The following is a 22,030-nucleotide window of genomic DNA, read 5'->3' as shown; positions in this document are numbered from 1 at the left end:
GGTGGCAGAGGCCCAAGCACTTGAACCATCTTCCGCTGGTTTCCCAGGCACGTTAGAAGGAAGTTGGATCAGAAGTGAGCAGCGTGGACTCAAAGCGGTGCTCATATGGAATGGTGCTATAGTATGTGGTAGCTTAACGTAATACTGGGCCATGCTCTGTAGCCTGTTTGTAGCCTCTGTGTTATAACATGTATATATAAATTGAGAAATAATAAGATAAAGTCCTTAATTATTTTAGGTATGGATAGTTCCTATAAGCAAAATTCATTATACCATAAGTCAATCAGCATAAATATATGAAGAAAATGAGAGGCATTGAAAATAATCTGTCTCTTTCCTAATGCCCGAGACCAAAAAAAAAAAAAAAAGCTTTAAAATATTCTAAATTAGTCACCAAACTAATAAATTGATTGCCATTTTTGAGTTGTAATGGAGAAGTCACCAGGGTCCTCACTGCCTACCCATCAAGATAAGCTGTCATTAGAACTACATCAGAAGGGGAGTCCTGTACGATGGGGTACCAGCAGAGCATTCTCACAATGAGCCCGGGACACGATTGACAGTATCACCTGGCATTTGACATATTGTGTGACTACCCCCCAATGTGTATCGTCTTTAATACTGAAGCATTCTTGTAACCTCACAAATTATGAGCTATGATATGCATATCATTATGAACTTGTTCTTGAGGGCAAGCATGTGAATTACAGTGCTTTTATTATCATGTGCATTGTAAAAGATTACATATTAGTAGAAAGTATTAACAATTTATAAAATCATTCCAGAATTCCAGAATGGTGTCATAGTTTTTTCAGAATCTTATCATCTAGAGTTCTATTCTTCATATAAAGAATATTAAAAAGATAAAAACCTCTGAATACTGAGGAAAAAATTTAAAATGGTTATAACTTATTAATTATTGGAAGCATACTCAATATACAATTATTTTATAGGAAAAATTTGCATCAAAATTTGATAGGTAGGGGTCATTTTGAAAAATAAGGAAATGTCTACTTTCACATAAACATTATTTGAAGGTGATTTTTAAGGGCAGGCAGGTGATCTATGATTATTCATATTTCTTGTTATCCAAAATCAAAAATAAAACATTGGAATTCTCTATAAAGTGCTCTCACTACTTCCCCTCCATCCCATACCCAGCAAAAAAAAAAAAAAAAGAAAAATAGGAGTAGCTCAGAGTGCAACTTTGGTGATGTTGCTGCATGTCATTAAACAATTGAAGTTCAAGTGACTTTATTCTAAATTTTTATTATCCTAAGACTATTCAGTAATTAAAAATCAGTTCCTGTCCTTATTGTACTTGATTTTTAAAGCAAATTTGAACTAAGAATAAAATGAATATATATTTTAATAAAGCTGATCATCTTTTTCTTCTGCAAATACACATGGTACCTCATACATTGCGATTAAAAATTATAAATATATGTGTGTGTGAAAAAGAATCTAAGTACTTATTTGTATGACACCCGTGTTTTTATACTATGTGATATTTCTTATAATTGCCATAAATATCTAGCTAACATTTTTTCATTATTTTCTCAAATTTTATGCAAATATTTTAATCTACATAATTAGTAACATAAGCCTATTACAAATATTGTGTGAGATTATATGTATTGGAGGCTCAAGACTGATTTTATTCTTCCTATGAAGCTTCCTGATGTGTTTTCCAAATAAGAGAATGAAGTAAGGTCTCTTTTCATTTTGCCCATTTTTCTGGGATTGAAATTGATGCCTACCAAGGAGGTTTGTTATGTTGTTACAAAGTAGCAGAAAGAATTCACTTCTGAAAGAGTACTTTGGTGACAAGCATGAAAATGGTGAGATAAGAACCTTATATGTATGACTCTGCTGTTGTCATGTTCAGCATTGATCCATCCTAGTCCAAACAAACCTGATCATCATGCTAAATACATTTGCTCATGTTTCCTCTTCATTGACTAGATTGTCCTCCACCTTCTCACAACAAAATTTTCCTTCTTTCCTACACCAGCTTTTGTTTGAAGTAGTTTTGCACTCTGTTATTTCAAAATACATACCACTTTTGTGTAGCTACATGAATTTTTTCCAGTTTTTTAATGTTCATTGAACAATTATAAATATTTGTGTAACTTTCAATCTAAACACAGTTCAGATTTTTTACAAACATTTACTAAGTAATGTGCTTTGATTTTGAATATCAAAGTAAGAATTTCCCTCTGTATTCTAAAATCAGTTGCATCAATTAAAGGATGTTAGTGAGGTGCTCAGCAAGCATGCATCCAGTTTATGTTTAAAAAGCACTGCTTGGTGGATAGTGGGCTAGAAAAATGTGATTCTACGTTTTAGTTAAAGAGGATAAAACATTTCTAGTGTACCATTATACATTGTGATAATTATAGATAAAACTAATATACTGCATACTTAAAAATTACCAAAAGCTAAAAGGAAGGCTTTTGAGTGGTTTTACCATAAAGAGATGATAAATGTTTTAGGAGACAGACATATGTACTCCAATTTGGATATTACCCAATGTATATGTGCATTGAAACATCACATAACACCCCATAAATAAGTACAATTTTGTGTGTCAGAGCAAAAACTCAAATGAATGATAACCACGGTGATGTAGTGAGTAGAATGGGTTGAACAGGATTGACAATAAGGAGAAGAAGCCAGTCTAGAAACCATTTCCTAAGTTAGGGGAGAAATGATAGTAAATTGGACCAAAAAAAAGTATCCGTTGCGATAGAAGGCAGTGTAAACAGAGTTGAGGCCCTATGACAGTGTAATGACACATTAGATGTCTGTAGGGTTGAGATGTAGTAGAAAGAAAAGGTGATCCCCAAGTTCCTGAAATGTATGATGGGATCGATAGCTGTGCAATCACTGAAATAGGTAATGATACAGGAAAGGCCAGTTTTGAACAAAAAGGAGATTATTCATTCCATTCTAGAATGCTAGATTTGTGGTGCCAAAGAGAAATTCATGAAATACATAAGTGGACACAGGAGAGGTAATGACTAGAGACAAGCATGTGACGGTCATTGGCATAAAGAAATCGTTAAAAGCCCTGGACTCTGAAAAGATTGCCTAGGTTTGAGTATTGAGTTAATTCTCATGAGAAATTCCAACATTTAAGCCTGAGAAGAAAAAGCCTACAGATGATTTTGAGAAAGAATAATTGGTCTGGCCGAATTTTGAAGAAAGATGGATTACATTACCTTAGGTTGATGTAAAATGTATTTTATTTGTTTGAAACAGAAATAGGGGGAGAGAAAGAACAATACTATCCACTGGTTCACTCCTTTATTGCCTGGAAGCTAGCTCAATCCAGGTTTCCAACACAGGTGATGAGGACCCAATTAACTTGAGCTTGAGATGCCTCCTGGTATGCATTAGAAGGAAGCTGGAATAGGGAGCACAGCCAACACTCAAACTCAAACACTCCTGTGTGAGATGCACGCATCCCGACTGGCGTCTGTAACCACTGCCCCACACACCTGCCCCCATTAAATGTTTGAATGATATTACTAACTTCCTTTACATTCTTTTTGTTCTTACAAAGCAATCTTTTCATAGTGATATGACTTATTTAACTTGTCAACAGAGAGAATACACTCATGTGAGACTTGCTATTTTTGTCTCGTTAGCAATTATAGTTCTCCATTTGGATGAACATATCACCACAGTTATTTTATCCTTGTCTTGTGTGGCTGGTTAATGGCAGTTTGATCTAGAGAAATGGACTTATTCTTAGCTGATAACAGAAGGAGATTTTTAAGTATGCAGACCTCAGGATGGACTCCAGAATCGAGGAAACACTGAGAAATAGCTGTTTGGGAAAGCTGTTGGTAGAAAACCATTTGATGACATTTACTCTTCTGCAGTAACATCCCTTATTGGAAATGATGTTTTCCCTATTTCCATTTTCACATTTGAAAGTCTGCAACTCATGTATCATTATAGTCACTTTGGGGCAGATACCATTTATTTTCCATAGCACCTAGCAATTTGTTGTACATATTTTGGCTACTGAAGATAAAATAAAAACTGTGACTGTGTAATTTTATTGATATGCATATGAACATAGGTGGGATATAATTTGTTTGACAGCAAATTAAAACCCTGAGGGCCAAGGATGTTATTGTAAATATGGTTCATACATTCAAGTTCTTAGACTTTTACAGGTAGATATTAGCTACAAATGAAAAAGTCCTATCCTGTAGTTGAATTCTGTCTCAGAATTAACATTCATGTGAAACACAGTTGTTATATATACCCTCCCAGAACAGATTGCCCATAACATGCTCTGTTTGTGATGGGATATTAAAGGCCAGCTCTCATCATTTTTCACTCCACATTTATAGATTTGTTTCTGCTGACAGAATAGTGGAAATGTAATTAAATGTTTAGTTTAATTAAAATGGAAAATAAAGGCTTGTTCACAAAAATTCAATACAGCTCTCAAAATAGTAAACATGAATATCTCAAAAACATGTACTATTGGTTTTCTACATGTATATATTTTTAATACTGAAATATAATTACTCTTGTATAGTGCACAGTTCCCAAAGCAAACTGCATCATCTTCCAAAACCTAAATGTATATTCAAAGACCATATAAAGTTTAGAATAAAATTTATGTATAAAAATTGATCAGAGCTGGCCTAGGAAATTTTTGGGTGATGGTATGCATTGAGAAATTCACAAAAGATGTGTCTACTACAGGGGTCAAATTTTCTGTAAACAGCCAGATAGTAAATGTTTTTGGCTTTGTGGGCCATATGGTCTCTGTCAAAACTACTCAACTATACTGTTGTAGCATGAAACCAGCCAGATTATAATCATACAGGCATGACTGTATTCCAATAAATCTTTATTTATGCACACTGAAATTTGAATTTCATATGATATTCACATTTCAATGGCCTTATTTTATTTTTCTGAACTATTTGAAAAACACAGAAGCATTCCTAGTTCACACAGCACACAAAAACAGGTAGCAGACCCATTATGTCCTGCAAATTTTGTGCATAGATATATGGTCTACACATACACCTACCTTCCATTAAGATACCGCACTGAATTTGGCTTGTTTTTATTCCAAATCACTAGCTGGCTGATCCTCTATAATTGACTGAATAATCAACCTTTTCATATAATTTAAAATGCATGTTTTTGTATATTAAAACTTTATAATTTCTATCATCCATTTCTGCATTATTTTGATTACATTAAAACATTTTTATGCAACCAGCCAACATGTGTGTATACACACACACAACACCACATACTGATATTTAGACATATTGATATATTTTTAAATTTTAACAACGTTTGCAGATTTGCCTGAATTTCATGATCTTTGTAATTTCTTTTCAACTTTCTGAATATGGCAAAAGACAATGCTTAATCCTCTAAAATGGTTTTAATGCATACTCATCTTTCTTCCCACTTATTATATGTGCTAGTCCTAAATGATTTCAAATAAAATTGGCAAAGGTAACACTAATTACGTTTCAAATAATTGCATAGGTCCACATCATAATTAATCTGATAGAAACAGTGACCATTTTGCAAGAAACACATCCAGCAGGTGAATTGCCCCTCTGTGTTGGATTTCTTTTCTACTTTTTCTGAGTTTCACGTGTTCATGGTTGTGCTCTACAGGTCCTGTGATTGGCAAACCAATCCTTTTTATCTCAGCTCTGAGTTTTGTCTGCTGGAACTCTGAAATAGAGAAAATCTATATCTTCCTTGAGCAGATTGTGGATGTCAGAAGATACCTGTTTTAGTCTGCCTCTCAATTTTCAAAGAAGTAATTTCAGTAACAAAAGACAAATGAAAAAATGAACCCCATTAGTATCACCACAAATCATACCCTATTTTTCTTTTGTAATCTATTCTCTTGTTTGACACAGATACTTATAACTTAGTCACACATATACATACTTTGGCAAAATCTTAATAGTAACAGAGAGGTTATGTCTATTGTTCCAACTGTTATTCTGCTGAGTATATGCTGTTCCCCAGGTATTTTAATAGGTGAATTACACAACTGATCTCCTTCAATTCATGTAATCACCGCAACTGTCCTCTAGAAATGTGCTATTATGCCACCAAAAGATGAGCAAATTGACAGTCAGGGCTAATCAAATGCAACACACCAAATACATGGTGATACCAAAATTTGACCAAGTTGGTCTCTACCCAAAATCTAAGCATTTGTTTTAAAAGAAAGGTGTAAGAACGGGACAGCAGGGGCTGGCGCTGTGGCGCCAGTTCGAGACCCGGCTGCTCCACTTCCAATCCAGCTCTCTGCTATGGTCTCTCTCTCTCTGCCTCTCCTCTCTCTGTGTAACCTGACTTTTAAAATTATAAATAAATCTTTTAAAAAATAAAAATAAAAAATAAAGAGCAGGACAGTAAATAACTCTATTCTATAATACATACAATAAACTTCTAGATAAAATCCAAATATGACAGTTTAAATGGGATTCGTAATGTTTTGACACAAAAAAATTATAGCAGTTGGGCTCCTGTAATATATGGAGGAAAATTGAAAAGATAACACAAATGTCCTAGAAGATTTAGGAGAGTTTAGGAAGAACAGATTCTGGCATGACGAATGTGAGGAAGAAACCATCAATGTGAGTAATTACTAGTTAGTCATGATGGGTAGACCATATGGTTAGGGATAATATGTGTAAAGCTGCTGACTCTAAAATATGAATATTGGCAACTTGAGGAATCTTTGGATAGGCAGGGAATGTCAATGACAGTTCCACTTTATAAATGACTTCCGGATGACTATAGTACTCTGAGAATAACCAAATCACTCCTGTACTTAAATGTTGCCATTCTAAGGGCCAAATACTGAGCAGAATGTAAAGTCTGAATGTTCACAGCTCTCCTGAGCCTATCCTTGGATTCTTAATGACTGAAGGTGACTAAAAGGATTGGACTACACAACACAGAAGTCAATGAAGAAGTTATTTCTGCCCACCACCCACAATTGACTTGAAGTATAAAAGAGAAGAAAAACAACTTACTCCATCCTGAGATATAGGTAAATAAATCCCTTTTGATTTGTCCAATCATTTGAAAGTACCAAATTTACACTGTCAATATGAAATTTATTTTAGAACACTTTCTAGATAATGCTTCAAAGACACTCTTCTCTTTTTAACTTGTTCTGTTCTTTATGGAGTTTATGGTCTTTGAATTTTAAGCCTGAGTAAAACATAACTGGACTTATGGCATGCCCCAATTCTTCCATTAAAGTATGTACAATTTTCTTTCAACTTTTTATTCAAGCAATATGCATTACTTTTAATATATATCAGCTAAGCTTCCTATTGTGCACTCAAGTTCATATCTCCTTTTACATTCAGAGTAAGAGAAAGTGGTAAGAGGTCACGTTTCAGTTTCTTTCTTTCAATGATATCTTTAATTTCCTCTATGAATAATTATACATGCTTACTACTTAGCAATCCTTTTATAAAGCACTTTGAATAAGCAAGAAAATCGTAAAGCAGAGTTAATCACACATTCTGAAATGAAGATCAAGCTTCTCATGAATTAAAATAAAAAGAAATTATGAGGTTTCATTCCACAATTTTGCATGCTTTAGGATATGCAAATTTCTACTTTATGGAGAGTTAATTTGGTCTATATTTAGTTCTACATTTTTTTTTCCATAGTGACCAAACCTTATCATGAAAGTTCCACATTTTTACCTTGCCAGCCTTTGCACGTGGGAGAAATGTCTGTCTACCACATAACACATAGTTTCAAGTTAATGAAATGGCTTTCAAACATTATGTCAAGATTTAGTAATACTTTTTCTGAACATCTTTTCTGACTTCTTACAGAAGCCTATCTTTCCTCTTTCCTCCTTGCCTTGTACCTCCTCTCTCTCTCTCTCTCTCTTTCTCATCACCAAAATGATTCTATCATTGATCCTCTAGAAACTCTTGTCCATTAAGGCCTGTCACAGCACATGTTATTATTAGTACTTGTGTCAATGGTCAGTGACTCACAGAATTATCTCACCCACTCCAAGCCGTTTCCCAAGTTGCAGTCTTACTTTGCCAAATGGCTCTCAGATTTATCTTCAGAGGTCTATCTAATACCTCAGTATCAGCATATTTCAGTCTGAACGTATTATATTCCCTAACTAGATGTTACAGTTTTCTTCTCTATTTTTAATAACACTATGATTTTCTCCCTAGGAACAGGTTAGAAAATTGATTCATTTTTTAGGTATACTATGTTATATTTACTTGTTCTCTATCTGTATATGTCCCCAACTTATATATGTTCCCTTTCTTTCTTTTCTTTTTTTTTCTTTGATTGTTATACCAGGTTTAAGGCATCCATGATATCTTTCTAGATTACAATTATAAATTTGCCACAATGTTTTTATCCTGTAATATAGCAGTATAATTGACCTGCTATAAACAGATTGATAATTAACCACCATGTTTTCAACCAATGTTTTTTTTTTAATTTTAGAGATTTTATTTATTTATTTGACAGAAATACAGAGAGAGGAGAGAGGGAGAAAGAGAGAGAGAGAGAGAGAGAGAGCAAGCAATCTTCCATCCAATAGTTTACTCCCAGATTGCCAAATTGACTAGGACTGTTAGATCAGAAGCCAGGAGCCAGGAGTTTCTTCTGAGTCTCCCATGTGGGTGCAGGGGCCCAAGGACTTGAATCATCTCCCATTGCTTTCCCAGGCACATTGACAGGAAACTAGATTGGAAGTGAAACAGCCAGGACTCAAACCGGTGCCTACACGAGATGCTGGCATCACAGGTTCACAGGTGGAAGCTTACCTTCTATGCCACCGCACCAGCCCCTTAATGTTTTCTTATATATTAATAGTGTTAGACAGCATGGAACATGTCCAACACCCACATATCCGAAGCCACCAAAATTACTTCAGGCTCCTACTACTTACTATCTAAAACTGATTTTTTTTTTTTTTTTTTTTTTTTGCCAGGCAGAGTTAGACAGTGAGATAGAGACAGAGAGAAAGGTCTTCCTTCCTTTGGTTCACCCCCCAAATGGCTGCTACAGCCGGTGCACTGCGCCAATCCAAAGCCAGGATCCAGGTACTTCCTCCTGATCTCCCATGTGGGTGCAGGGACCCAAGAACTTGGGCCATCCTCCACTGCACTCCCGGGCCACAGAAGAGAGCTGGACTGGAAGAGGAGCAACCAGGACGAATCCAGCGCCCCAACTGGGACTAGAACCCGGGGTGCCGGCACTGCAGCAGAGGATTAACCAAGTGAGCCACAGCGCCGCCCCTACTGATAATGTTTTCTACGACTCACCTTCTTACCACATAGTTTGACAGCACTGCTGTCAACAGCATGAGTGGTTAGCACTCTTGTTATATGACAGTCATCCTGTCTAATTATCACAAATTCAGGTGAGAGATGACAGAGAAATGTAGGGGATATTGTGAACCTGAAAAACATTAAAATGGAGCTCAATGAATAATTTGGGTATTATTAATCAAGCAAAATGAGTGGAACGTGAATAGTCGGATTCGTGTCACTGATGAGGAAGGGTGTTCCATGCACACATGATCTGTGCAGACTCATGAAGCTCCATTCGGAAAGTCCTCATGATTGGATAATACTGTATTATCAATATCTTGAAAGTTGTCATTTTTTTTGTACAAGAGTTGCCACGTTTTCCTTTTGCACTGATTTCTTCATTATGTAGCTGGTCCAAGTGATGATAAAAAGTAAAATAGTAAGGCTGACATCTAGAATTCTTTGCATGCAATTATAGAGTATGTGTGTGGAGGGTAGAGGTAGCTGTAAGAACAATGGTTCCTTCAGTGATGTGAGGAACTCTGAAGAAGAAGCAGGCTTGTGGTCATGTTAGTCTCTTCCTTGGTTTTCAAGGAATTTTCCCTATATTGTTTCTTTTCCCTGTTTCTAAGCACTTTATAATGATATGTTTTATAGTCACTCTCTTCCTTTAACTAGGTAAATTCTCTTCCATTAAACAATAGAAATAGTAAAAAAAAATCTGTCTTGAATTCTATGATGAATTTTAGTACCTTATGACTTTCTTCCCATTTTATTGAAAAATAATTTCCCCTTGTCCTGTAACCTTTTCTTCACTGACCAGAAGTTACCATCAGTTCCTTGGTTCTGCCAAGTACACTGTTACAAATAACCTCCAAATTGCTAAACACAACCTGACAACCCACTTCTTAAGCTACCAAAATGAACATGGTTCATTGCTCCAAGGCTGGTGACCTTCTCTGTTTCATCAGTTTTGTGACCGTAAACTCTTTTGGTTTTTTCTTACATCTATGCCTTTTTATTTTAGATACACTTCAGTGGATTCTCCTCCCATGACTCTCACACACTGTAATACTGATATTGTTTAGGGGTCTTTCCTTCTTTATCCTTGAATAAACTGACAAATAATAGGGGATTTCAAGTAACTATTACATATAAAGTTCTCCCAAATTTCATTTCTAATACTGACTTTCTAAGCTTGACGATAATATCCAGCTGGGCAATGCTTTGTTTACATCAAACAGACTCCTCAAAGTCAATGTGACCTCAAATCAATTTATTATCTGCTTCTTCCATGCTAGCTTTCCTGTAGCTGGCAGTAAACTTGCTGACAATATGAATATTCTGGCCAGAATCATGAGAAATGTCCTAAATTCCCCCTTGTTCATCACATCCATTCTGTTGTGAAGTCAGCTTATTTTAATTGTTTTTACTTTAGATATTCATTTAAATAATCTTCACACTTTTTTCCTAACAAACTTATGTGTAAATGAACTTATAAGAATGTTTAAGTTACTTTTAAATGATTATGTATTTATTTTTTTTCTACTTAGAGAGAGAGAAAGAGAGAGATGTCTTCTACTCATCTACTGGTTTACTCAAAGATATCTCGAATTTTAGCCAGTGCTGGGTCAGGCCAAATCTACCAGCCCAGAACACCATCTAGGTCTCACAAGTGGGTAGCAAGAGTCTCAGCACTTGCACCATTATCTGCTACCTCTTAGGATGCAATAGCTAGAAGCTGAATCCAAAGCAAAGTATCCAGAACTTGAACCAGGCACTGCAATATGTGATATGGCATCCCAGTGATAGATTAACCTGCTGCCCCACAAAGCAAAGTGTCCAGAACTTGAACCGGGCACTTCAGTATGTGATGTGAGTATCCCAGTGATAGATTAACCTACTGCCCCTCACAGACTACCCCTCAACTATTTTGAAATCTTCCAAACTGGTCAATATATTTATTTTGATTTCAATAAGTTTGACCACTTTGTAGCAGTGTAGAAACTCACTTGTGAGATCGAATATCACCATTTCACTATCCTGCTTAAAAAAACATTCACTTTAAGTGCACAAGTTCTGCAGGGTCACCTTGCTGTTACTTCCTATTCCATCTTAACAATCTGCTCCTCTCCTACCTGGCTTTCTTTTTGTATACAAGGTTTTAGGTCTCCCTTTGTATACAAGGTTTTGTGCTCTCCCTTTGCATTCTCTGCCCTCTTTCTGTCATTACAGATAGTATATCTTCATGATCAAATTCAGCTCTTTCAGGAAACTTTCCTTAAATACCCATGATGAATTAGAAAGCCTGCCTGTATTTTTGATTTACCCTATGCATACCACTACTTTAGAGTCATGTGATGAAATGCTGATGTTTATGTGTCCTTCATTATACTGTAAATTTTTGGAGGGCTGGGTCATACTTAACTCATTATGGCATTTGTAATCCATGCAGTAAATTGAAGCAATCAGCACTATGGAAAATTTATGCTTTCTTTTGGTTCTCAAAGACCATAGAGTTTATGCCTGCACAGGACATGGTAACCAACACTGTGTCTCAGCACATAAATGAAAAAAAAAAAAAAGTGATGCTGAAACCTTGATACAGTAGTGATTAATATTGCTTGAAGTTTTCCAGAAATGGTCTAAGATAGGTGATATAAATTTTTAAAAATTCTTATTTATTTTATTCACCTTCTGAGAAATGTCTAAGAGTGCTATAGTAATTCTACCACTGAGGTCTTAGAAAAGAATATAAACCAAAAACAAAATATCATAAATGTGATGCACTCTATAACAGTAATGGACCAGAATATTATATGGAACTATTTTGAAATTCAGAGAACTGTGTTCCAATCTTTGGAGATTCTGATGAAGTCTCTAGAGACAGGTTTGCTTTAAAAATATATATTTTTTGCCTGAAATATTTTTCTCACCCATCTATTGCTATTTCAATCCTCCTTATTATTTAAACACCACCTCAAATTCTGACACTTCCAATAATGCTTTATCAGCTCATTAGAAGTAATTTATCAATTTTAATTTATATATGTAGAATACTTTCCATATGTACTTTATGAGACTGATAGTGTCACATTGTGTTTTAGAAATTTATTTATGTATGTTAGCTTAAAGCCAGTAATCTGCATTATTTTTCTTTATATCACTCATTAAAACACAGATAAGTGCTTTCTTACATTGTATGTATATTTTCTGATAAATCTAATCATGCACATATATTCTTACCTGAATATATACATTGATACACACATACATTTTTCGCTAATTAAGAAATATAGAAATCTCTGCTGAACTCCATTTTTATCATGTCTTCTGCTTGAGCGTTAAGAAAATTTAAACCCATTATCAGTTACAAATAACAGCATAAGGAAGTAAGTATTTAGCCTAGCAGTTAAGACACCTGTGTCCCACAGGAAATGACTTAGCTCAATTTTTAGCTCTGGCTCCCATCTCGGGTTCCTACCAAGACAGACGCTGGCAGGTCGTGGTGACAGCTCAAGTAATTGGATTCTTGCCATGCATGTGGGTGACCTGGACCGAGTTCCCAGGTCCTAGTATTAACCTCAGATCTGCCCTATCATTGAGGGCATTTGGTGAAAAAATCAATGGAATTGATAGACTCTGTCTATCTCTGTCACCCTGTCCCTGTGTCTGCTTCTGAAACAGTATTCGTTTTGTTTGAAAAAAAAAAAAAAAAAGATGAAGAAGTGAATGCAAGCAAGTTATAAGATGAAAATTGGCAAATGGTCTATAAACAATCTAGTAATCATAATATAAATGAAAAAATGAGATAATATTCAGCTATTGAAAAAGCAAACAGAGAAATGTTATTGCTCAGAGGTATTAAGGAATCAGTTAATAGTTTATTTTCTAATGTTGGGAAGCAATCAAATGGTTTTAGGAGATATGTAAATATTTATTTACTTAGTATTCCAAATTATAGGAGTTGATTGAAGTAAAATGATCAGAGACATGGGTAAAGATTAACAGGGAGATGTTCTTGAAGAATTGTTTATTGAATTACAAAATTGGAAAGCACCATTAATGTTCAATGATAGGGAAAGGATTAATAAAGTGTATTACCTTATCAATACTGGTGATTTGTCGACAATATTAGATAAGTAATCTTAGTGATAGAAAATTCTGATATACCAAAATTTAAAAGACAGTAAGTATGCATTATTTTCTAAAGGCTCTCATAAGATATTCTTGGGAAAAACTCCTAAGTTCGAGAGTTACTATGCAATAGTATCCTCTCTGCAGTGGTATCAAATGCACATTATGAAAATGAATGTAGTGCTGAAAAACGAATCAATGATTTGGTCAACTAGAAGTCCAGATTAATTTAATGTAATGAAATAAACCTTGTATCCTAAAAACCAAAGTTTTCAAAAATGATTTTTAATACATGTGTCTTTTCTGGTACTATAAACATTGTATCCTAAGTGCAATGTAATATTTCTTATATGGAGAAGGATCTTACAATGCTCCAGGGCTGTCTAAATATCAATTTTCATTATATAGCACCAAAAAGGTAAATATAGACATGGGAGATTGAATTAAGTTAGTGCTATCCCTAGGATATTCCATGGAAGATACAGTTTCTCTTTTAATGAAAAGCTTTCAGGTTAGAAGTTTATGTGTGTATGTATGTGTGTGTGACTTGCCTCTTTCTACTACAAATGCAGCACAGAGACCATAATTGATTATAATGCAATTTATAATATTAGTTATAAACACTTTTTAAACCCTTACAATTGAGACCCAACTAACTTTTTTAAAAGATTTATTTATGTATTTGAAAGTTAGAGTTACATAGAGGAGAGGCAGAGAGAGAGAGAGAGAAAGAGAGAGCGAGAGAGAGGTTTTCATCCACTGGTTCACTCCCCAATTGGCTACAATGGCTGGAGCTGGGCAAATCTGAAGCCAGGAGCCAGGAGCTTCTTCCAGGTCTCCCATGTGGGTGCAAGAACCCAAGGACTTGAGCCATCCTCTACTGCCCTCCAAGGCCATAGCAGAGAGCAGGATTGGAAGTGGAGCAGCCAGGACTTGAACTAGCGCCCATTTGAGATGCCAGCACAGCAGGAGGCGGCTTTACCTCCTATGCCATGGTGCCAGCCCCTCAATTAACTTTTATCCAAAGACTTTTATCTGTCTCTTTGGCACATATAAAATTGTTTAAGGAGTCAAACAGCTTTTTCAAATTAGGGTGGTATCCTATACTGAAGTGGGAAGACATTTTCAGAGAAAAAAAAGACATGGTTTAAACAACTCTATTTTTAATATATATGGCAGGTGTATGATTTGACCCTATAACTCCCAACTAACCATAGAGTTAACCCAAACTACACAGACCACCATAATAAATAGTACATACCATATGCACACTAGTGAATTGAATTCAAGTAGGAAAAATATATGCAAAGATGCAATGATAAAAGAAGCAGGTTGGTATAAAATTTGCCATGTGTCCAATAGCCTTTGGAGCTTATTTAACCCTACTAGGAAGCCCAAGATATGGGTTTGATAATTTTTTTAATGTGTCAGCATGACAGGGATAAATAATGCCCAGATACCTACTAAATGATTTCTGAATGTGTCGGAGGACATTTATAGAAGAGATTAGCATTAACATTAGTCTGTAAACTGAGTATAGAAAGTTGCTATGTGGGTGGGTTATTATCCAATTCATTGAAGGCCTGAATAGAACAAAAACACAGAGAAAGGGCAGATTTGCTCTGTTAAGGCTGGGCCATTCATCTTATGCCGTTGGACATCACTGCTTCTAGTTTTTGTGCCCTTGGACTTGAACTGTCATTTATACCCTTGATTCCCTCTGTTTTCATGCCTTCCAGTTTGAACTGGAACTGGAATAACTATAGCACCGGTTTTCTTGGCCTCCTGGTTGCAAATGTAGAATCATAGGACTACTCAGCTTCCATGATTGTGTGAGACATTCCCCCACAAATCTTTTTATACATATTTTTGTATTCCTCATTTTTCTCTCTTTGTAGAAATATGCTTCATGCTATAGGTGATATTGTTATGAGCATTTCACTGTCAAAGGAACTATGCACATAGGGTTACATAATTTTCTACACATGGTTCCAAATACTGTGCTCTTATCTTCCTGTACCTATAACATAATTTGCTAATGTGACAAATGGGAGTCTTTTGAAAGTATTTTAGAGCCTCAAAAAATGTGGAGACTTGTCAAAGGTATTGGAGCAAGGTGTTTTCTCGGAAGTAGTGTCCTTCATTTTGATTCCTAAAAGATGGATAAGCCAGGAGTGGCTACAGAAAAAGTAAGAGGCAAGTGTCATTCTGCAGTGACAAAAATCTGGGAGTTAGAGACAGCATAGAATTCTTAACTGCACAAATGCAATTTGATGACATTAACAAATATTTACATTAATGCAAAAGGACCAGAATTAGATACAAGTTTTAGATGATGTATACCAGGTAATTTCTTGATATTTTAGAGTTCAATGAGGTCTCCGCCACCTTCTTTATGATGCTATGCTTTTATTAATTGTACCTGAGTTTACATTTGTGTTTTTATGCCCATATCACAGAATTGATTCATGTTAAAAGGAATGGCAGCAAAAACCTCTAAGTCTTATTCACAAGTTTTGATTCTAAAATTTATCTCCACTATAGTATGTAGTTGTCTTTTGGTGTCTGTTGGGAATTTTTCCAGGAATCCTGTGTATACCAAAATCTGTGGAGGTGTGAGTGCCTCACATATAATGGTATAGTATTTGAACATAGTTTATAAACATCCTGCCATGTACTTTAATTCATCTCCACACTATTTTTTACCACTTCATAACATGTTAAATGCTATGTTAATAGTTATTGTTCTATAATTTTTAGGAAATAATAGGAAGGAAAATGGTCTGTATATGTGTAGTAAACCACAATTTTTTTCTGAATGTTCAATTTGTGCTTGGTTGAGTCTATGGATACAGAGCCCATGGGTCCAAGAGCCAACTGTATTTAATGTACTGGTACTCTGAATCCAACTGTAGTATTTCTGCTGTTTTATATTTGAGGTGTCATTCAAATTTTTACATATCCTTTAAAGTGCATATAGTTCTGTAACCAAACATACTGGCTTCTTGCAGTATACATTTTTTTATGAATTACTTCAGTGTTTATAACATTGTTAAAAGTCATGCTCATAGCAGGTTTGGAGTAGGATCTCTGAGGTTTACTACTGAAAACCCTACAGTTAGCCTTCTACATTTGTACGCACATGTACATGATTGCCTGGCCTGTTGCTAAAAAAATAATTGTACTTAAAATTTATGTGAAATCATGAGAGGTAAGAGGATGACATTCAGAAAGCTGATGTCATAGACATTTCCTTTATTTCCAGTCTCAATATATCTGTAATAGAAAGAAAGGGGATAATTCCAAAATGTCACATTTGTGCACATGATGCAGACTCAGCTTATTGATCTATATGTTCCTCTGAATGATCCACTCATCTTTTTAATAAATCATCTTTTACATTGGCAGGTTTCACATTAAGTACTAATTTATGGAATTCCTGTCATTCAACTTTGGAGAGTTGGAAAAATGGGTGCTGACCTCTAGTCATTTAGCAATACTTTATTCTCAGAAAATTCTACTCAGTTTACCAATAGTATGTTGGATATTTTATTTAAATTCTGGCACATGGTTTATATGATCTGTATCAGAAAATTTTACTCTCTTAAAAAGTGAGCCCATAATTAAGCTGTTGTCATGTGTCTTGGAATGTTTCTTAACTACATCATTTACTATAAGTAATTATCTATCTTCTAGAAATTAAAGAAGTTACAAATTGGTTAGTTTTACTTTTTTGTGTTGTCAACTATCATAACTACACCATTAGATCTAAAGAAGCTCATTGGTGCTTTGATGTTTTGCATACAATGAAGAGAATTAAAAAATAAAAAAGTGCATTTATGGGATGGATTTTGTTGCAGCAGTTAAGATAATATTTAGAATACCCAAGAATGCCTGCTTCCAATTCATCCTCCAGCTAATGCACACCCTGTGAGACAGCAAGTAATGACTCAAGTACTTGGGTCCCTGACATGATTCCAGGTTTCTGGCATCATTCTGGCCCAGCCCCGGTCGTTGCAGCATTTGGGGAATGAATCAGAATATGGAACACACACACCCTCCCCCACCCTCTGGCACTCTACTTTATGAATATATCAAAATAAATAAAGCCATAAAAATAGTATTCATTGATCTATTTATTATAATTGATAGAAGCTACATTTATTATTGTAATTTTTATGGATTATAAAAATTACATATTTTTGATGTTCCACATCATGTTTTGATTTGTGTATATATTGTTCCCATCAGTGTTAGCTTATCTACCTCCTCAAACAGCTAAATAGTTGTCATTTCTCCTTAGAGGCACTACTTTTTAGAATTAATTATACGTACAGTTAACTTTGAAATGTTCTTGATGAATCTCTGTCCTTCATTTTCCCACATCCTCTTACTTAGTATGTCTTAACAGAAGTGTGATAACAGAATGTCTTAAAGTTAATATATCAAGTCATTTTTAATAATAAAATGAGAAAATGATTTATATAAAAATATTTATTTGAAAGGCAGAGTTACACAGAAAGCGAGAGACAGAGAGAGGGAGAAAGAGAGAGAGAAAGAGAGGCCTTCCATATGTTGGTTCACTGCCCAAATGGCCACAACAGCTGGGTTTGGGCCAAGCTGAAGCCAGGAGCTGAGAGTTTCTACTGGTTCTCCCACATAGGTGGAAGGCGCCCAAACACTTTGGCCATCCATTGCGGCTTTCCCCAGTACTTTAGCAGGGAGCTGGAACAGAACTGGAGGAACTGGGTCTGGAAGGGGTGCCCATATGGGATGCTGGCACTGGAGGCCATGGATAACCTGCTAAGCTACAATGCCAGCCCTGAAAATGATATTATTTCAATGAAAAATTTCTCTTTCAATCTGTTAAATATATATGTACACCAACTTTAGCTTTTGTTACCCAAACACCTAAAATAAAAACTGCATACTATTTCATAGTTTCATCAGCTATTACTCTTTTCATCAAAATTATATCACTGGTGATGATCATGTAGTGTGGTGGCTAAAGCCACCACTTTGGATGCCTGTTTCCCATTTCAAAGTGCCTGGGTTGGCTGCTGCCTGCAAGGCTGGCATCCCATATGGGTACCAGTTTTTGTTCTCTCTCCCCCATTTCCAATCCAACTCCTTGCTAATGGCCCAGGAAAAGCAGAGGATGACCAAAGTGTTTGGGTCTCTGCCACCCATATCCCACATGGGAGACCTGGTTGAAGCTCTGGGCTTTAGCCTGGCCCAGCCCTAGCCTTTGTGGCCAGCTAGAGAGTGAACCAGTGAATGAAAGATTTTCTCTCTCTCTCTCTCTTCTCCCTCTCTGCCTCTCACGGTCTCTCTGTAACTCTTTCAAATAAATAAATAAATCTTAAAAAAAAAAAAAAACACCCGTATTGAGTCCTGGTTACTGTACTTCCCATATAGCTTCCTGCTAGTTCATTCATTCATCCTGGGAGGCAGGAAATGATGGCTGATTCAAGTAGTTGGGTCCATGTCACCCATGTCAGAGACCTAAATTGTGTTTGTTTCTGGCTCCTGCATTCAACCTAGCAACAGCTTTAATTGTTGTGGCATTTACAGAGTGAGCCAATGAATGGAATATTTGTCTCTGTCTCTTTCTCTGTCTGTAACTATGCCTTTCAAATAATGTAAAAATAAAAATTAGCTTAATTTAATATTATTTTAAACAAAAATGATAACTGTAGAGACATGAATGTGTTAGTTGGGATGAAATCAATTCACAAGGTATATACATGTGAAAACTTCCATTTGCAACTTTAAGTATAAAAATTATGTTTCAATACTATCCCCATAGGGCTGTTAACAAATAAAGCAATGCACCATGTTTGTGTAGTTGAATGTTCTAAAGCAGAATTATAACAAGAGTTACAGTTATGTTTTCTTTACATTCACGGTTTAGGTTTGAAAACATTACAATGCTTTCTAAATTTGCAGGGTAAAATTGAGTACGCGATGACATCTGAAGAGACAATTTCCTGAGTCTCTCTCTCGCAGAAAATGATCACAGTTTAGCATTACAATTCTATCTTTCTGCTTTCTGTAGTCTGACCAGCATCAATCTGTGCGTTCGCTGTTTCTGTCACCCGCTAAAATGATTCTTATAACTCTCCCAAGGTAACATAAGTGGGTACTCAGTATCAGAAATGTCTGTGCTTTCAGTTTCAGAGATTAACTCTGTAATAAATTCTGCTGACTGATGCATTGTCCACTGTTTTGAAGTGATCTTGACATAAAAAAGAAAATAAGCACCTGCCTGCCACCCAGATTTCCCCAAGCTGGGAGTCCCACATTGGCTCCCTTACGTTCTCGTTTTAACCTGAAAATACAAGACTGCACTAAGTGGCTGACAGGTTCGTTTTTCTATGGCTAGGCAAAGTTGGCACAGTTTCAAATTATCAAACTTCAGAAGCCACTTAAATCCAGGGTACATTGCATCATTGGGTTTGTGGAGAACGCAGAGCCCTTAATCTGAGAGCAGTCTTACAGATATAAACCTTTCCTTCTTGAACGGGTTCTTTTTCTAGAAATGAATTGCACTGTTTGGCGATTCTGACTATTCCCTCTGTGTGTCATCCCACTCAGGAGCAAGTGCCTGTTGACTTACATTATGACTGTCCACTGGAGACACTTATTACCGTCTTACTCAGGGAAAACCGCCAAGGAAGCCTAGCAAAAACACGTTCTGTTTTCAAGTGCATCCCTAGGATGCTTGTTGCTGGTGTCTCTGCAAACACTTCAATAGCAAGCTGGCATACAGGCATTTTATTTCATTCAATGAGAAGCAGTCAGATAGACTTTAGGGAATACCAGATTGTGAAATTTTAGAAATAAACCTTTTGGTGTCTTTCAGATGCAGACTTCCCTTCATATCCTCTTCACCTGTGCAACAATTCTTTGCACCTTACACGTCAGCAACAGACAAAGATTTAAACTATTTTCTTCTCAGTACCCTTTTCAATAATCAAAAAATGAATAATAATTTGTGTTGGGGCACTTTGCAAGGACAATCCCTCACTGAAATTAGAAGCAGCACAAGAGGGATACATATAATTTAACATAACCAATAAAATGTTAGCTCATTACTTCCTACTTTACTCTGTTCTCTCTTTCTCAAGAGTTTAGTTTTTAGAGATTCCTAAATTCTAATTGACTTCTAACATCTTGCTTAGAGCAACCAAACACTGCAAAGTGTGGTCTTTTCACAATTAGAAATAATCCAATCCAAATGCTTTCTTCATTGTTTCTGATGGCTTGTTTAATCACATCACAACCCAAAGTCAAATTAACTCCATCCACATTTCACATCATTCAAGCACCATAAAGATTTTTAAGTATAGCTCTAGTTGCTTCACATTCTCTCTCAGGCTCTTTAAATTTCCAAGAAATCCTGTTACCTCCTTTTCTTTAATCTTCTTAACCTTTCCCAGGGCAGGGGAAGAAGAAACAAGGCATACCTGTGTGTGTTGCAGTAGGGGGTGAAGAGGGGAGGGATGATTAGAATTTAGGTGATCATTATCAATTCTTTGTCATGGAGTAGGAACAATAACATAGATTTTCATTCAATTTTCACAAATATCTTCTGAAAAGTACCTTGTGTACTTTGAAGAGATGCTTTCTGAAGCTCAAAGAAGTGAAAAGTTGTGGTTTGGAGGAGATCCCAAGCTAGGATTTGAACCCATGTCTTCTGACCTTTAGAAATCCTCTGTTTTCCATCACACCACTTCTCTGGGGCTTAAGTCTTTTTTGTTCTTTAAAACCTCTGAACCTGGACATTTGCAGTTTTATCAACTAAGCAGAAAAAGTAATGCTGTTCTCTTAATGTTTGCAATGATTGAAGATCTTGCATAATTTCTAATATGTCTGCCAAGGGACCATTGGAATAGCCATTCAATTTAGATAAACTCCTACACTTGTTTACTACAGTACTTTAAATGAGGATGCTCGATGTTCTTAATCGGCGAATGTGGGTGACTTCGTGCTGGGAGAAAGTACTGAACTTGTCTGAGCCGTTCACATCAATTTTGAATACAGCCAATCAGGCCTGAATTCCCTGTTATCCAAAGCTATGTACATTGCACATCATTTAAATTTATTCTGGAGTAATAAGAGGTGAGAAGTTCGCATGTGTGTTAGTTCTCCTGACACTAGCAAAGGGGATTGGAAAGGCATTGCAGTTCCTATTCATCTTAACAAATATAATGCTGACCTTCCAAGAGAAGTTCTATCTAATATAAACTCTCCCTGCCTTGAGTATTTGGGGTAAGGCGTTAGAGGGCATCACTCAAGCTAAATCTCACGGCTACCACTGGACTATGGATTACTGATGAATGAGCCAGCAGTTGAATGTTTAGCAGGCTGTGACGACTTTGCACAGAAATATGAAAATTTATTGCCAGCTTGCCACATCAGCGCTTGCCCTGCCTGTTTCTGCTCATTCCCTCCTGATGTTACTCCCACTCCATCTGACAGTCAGAGCCCTTCTCGCCCCCCAGGCTCCCCTCCCCCGCAGAGAAATGATGGTCTAAACTGTCACGGAGTCCTGGCCG

The 22,030-nt window shown here is 36.0% G+C and overlaps 1 protein-coding gene across 1 annotated transcript in view; it reads left to right on the top strand.

Moving 5' to 3' along the window:
• Positions 1-22,030, top strand: part of CDH18 (cadherin 18) — a 974,018-nt gene that overhangs the window by 480,687 nt on the left and 471,301 nt on the right. The window lies entirely within an intron of this gene.

The sequence above is a fragment of the Oryctolagus cuniculus genome, chromosome 14 (assembly GCF_051225735.1).
Source record: "Oryctolagus cuniculus isolate XC-2025 breed Fujian yellow rabbit chromosome 14, ASM5122573v1, whole genome shotgun sequence".
NCBI lineage: Eukaryota > Metazoa > Chordata > Mammalia > Lagomorpha > Leporidae > Oryctolagus > Oryctolagus cuniculus.
Note: the sequence above shows the minus strand (reverse complement) of the source record. Positions and strands in the feature narration are given on the sequence as shown.